This window comes from Littorina saxatilis, linkage group LG9, assembly GCF_037325665.1.
Source record: "Littorina saxatilis isolate snail1 linkage group LG9, US_GU_Lsax_2.0, whole genome shotgun sequence".
Lineage (NCBI taxonomy): Eukaryota > Metazoa > Mollusca > Gastropoda > Littorinimorpha > Littorinidae > Littorina > Littorina saxatilis.
The window spans coordinates 32,261,331-32,263,999 of NC_090253.1; the positions used below are offsets into that span (position 1 = coordinate 32,261,331).

At 50.8% G+C, this 2,669-nt stretch overlaps 1 non-coding gene across 1 annotated transcript; it reads right to left on the bottom strand.

Annotated features, from left to right (window-relative positions):
- Positions 1-630: 630 nt before the first annotated feature.
- Positions 631-749, bottom strand: LOC138977580 (5S ribosomal RNA). Its single transcript, XR_011459378.1, has one exon. It is a non-coding gene; the product is annotated as a 5S ribosomal RNA (ribosomal RNA).
- Positions 750-2,669: the final 1,920 nt, after the last annotated feature.

Consider the following 2,669-nt stretch of genomic DNA (forward strand, 5'->3'; position numbering starts at 1 on the left):
ACCGGACCCTAAGGTCCGGTACGGTCCCGTACCATGGGTCCCGTCCGGACCAAACCCGGAGGTCAAGTCCAGTCGGGACCCGTGGGTCCGGTTCGATCCCGACCCGTAAGCCTGGAACGTTCCGGACCCTTGGTCCGGACCATCCGTCACCCGAACACCAGACGCTAAGGAATGGCGTGGGGTCAAGACGGTCCGGTCGGAGGTGTCGGTCTGAGCAACAGAAACAATGTTCCCGTCGCCCTGACCATTCGACAGAAGTACCACGTTCTGTCGAACACCTCCACGTCCAGTAACTAGTCGGCCGGAGCGTTTCAAGAGGGACAGCCACCAGTCACACGGACGTCAGAGGGAACCGTAGTAGCAGTGGTCGTAGGCACGAAGCCTGAAACCCCTGCCCCCACAGGACCGCCCTGAACGGGGTCAATTCGCATCCCAACCCCAGCGGGGAGGGAATTCAGAGACCCCGTCATCTCCTCCGATCTCCCCCCCCAGGAGGCCGAAACTACTGTCAAAACAGCAGCAGACGACCCAGCGAGGGAGTTCAGAGGAGGACCCGTGTCCCTCCTGGCTTCCACAGCGGTGGAAACCGAGGAGGGCACAGGAGAGGCACCGGAAAAAGAAAGATTTTAATGCCAACTGCACCCGGTGTTCCCAGGCGGTCACCCATCCAAGTACTAACCGGGCCCGACGTTGCTTAACTTCGGTGGTCGGACGAGAACCGGTGTTTTCAACGTGGTATGGCCGTTGGCTGTCAAAACCTGAGTCTCTCCAGTAGCCCCTAGATCGGATTCACCAACCCCCAAAGAGGGTTGGGAATCGACCTGCCCCCGGATTCGAGCCAGGGGGGAGAAGGAAACCTTCCCCCCAGGCTTGAAACCGGGAGGAGCTGAAGCCTGAGACTGAGGGCCGGACAACGGCGTCGAAGGGGGGGAAGCCTGTTCCACTGAAGGAGAAGGAGAAAGAAGCTTTTTCTTTCCCCTCGACCTTCCCCGAACCTTCGACGGCGCAGCCCCGCCCGAAGTCCCAGGCTCAAGCCCAGCCTGTTTGAGCAAGCTCGCATTGAGCTTGCTCAAACAGGCTTTCTCCGCCCTCCCTCGCCGCAAACGCAAAGCGTTTGGGGAGGGAGAGTCGGAGCGCCGAAAGATCCCCTTCTCCGTGCGTAAAACATGACGCTGGGCGCCCGGAGAAGGGTTGCCCCCGGCAGACTCTGGTTCCGTAGAACCAGAGCCCAAAACAGGACGAGACATCCTACCTCGCCCTGTACGTACCCTTAAAGACCGAGAATTAACAAAATTCAAAGAAAATTTAGGTCAATACTCAAGTGAATGCGGCGAAACGAGAAGCAGACGACCGGTCACCACGAAGTAGGACGGGAGGCACGCCGAGTCCGCCACACAAAAACGGAGGCACAAGTTGAAGGAAACACAACGTAGCCTCAAGCCAGAAGTGGAATAACACACAATAATCCAACAGGTGATAGTCCACACAGAAAAGGAGCCTCTTAGTCCAAAATAATCCGGGAGCGTAGCAGAAACACAGCCGGTCTGACACGCGCGAAAAAAGAAAGAGGACGCGCCACCTACATCCTGTAAGGGGGAAGCACTCGGACAGTGCTTGGGATCCACGGTGGCGCATGGTTATGGGAGATAATTGTACCCACTCAGCGTTTTGTCCAATTTTTTCGGCCTATAATAGATAATGTGCAAGAATAGTACTGTCGAGGTAAGTGTTATATTGACCAAAAATTTGCTCCAGGGGCTTGCAACGTAGTGCAATGTATTACCTTACTGGGAGAATGCAAGTTTCCAGTACAAAGGACTTAACATTTCTTACATACTGCTTGACTAAAATCTTTACAAAAATTGAGTATATTCTATACAAGAAACACTTAACAAGGGTAAAAAGAGAAACAGAATCCGTTAGTCGCCTTTTACGACATGCTGGGGAGCATCGGGTAAATTCTTCCCCCTAACCCGCGGGGGGAACACACACACACACACAAAGAAGCCGTATATATACATGTATATCTATATCTATAAATATATAGAGATAGATGACAGTGTATTTTTCGCGTGGCTATAAATTGATTCGACCTTTTCACTTTTACAGTAAGGACAACTTACGGGTGCAATCGTGACATTCTAAAAATAGTAACGTAGTAACGGGAATATGGATTGACGCCACACGAAGGAAGGGAGATAAACGCTGAAAACACTGGAGAAGATAAGGAAGAGTTACTGGGAATGGATCCAGAGAAAAACAGAGAAAAACCAAAATCGGTTCAGCGCTGCGCGCTGAGAGCACGTGTTGAAATATCTCATCGATGAGGTTGTGTCCGGGGTCTCTCTGAATAAGCCCACCAAATTTGAAGCAGATCCATCGAGAACTTTGGCCGTGCATCGCGCACAGACACACAGATACTAGTCGTATATATATATATAGATTGATTGATAATTTACCTCCATTTTTATTAAGACTCCCTCTCTTTTAAGACTTGATTTTCCCAGATTTTTTTATATGTTTTAAACGAATTGTCCACTGTACTGACAAAGGATGATATTACGTCGGCACACAGAGGTACCCACCATTTGCTCTCATAGAAGAAAGGGCTCAAAAGATGAAGTGATGGTTTAAAAAGACAAAGATTAATAGTAAGATAAACACCAATC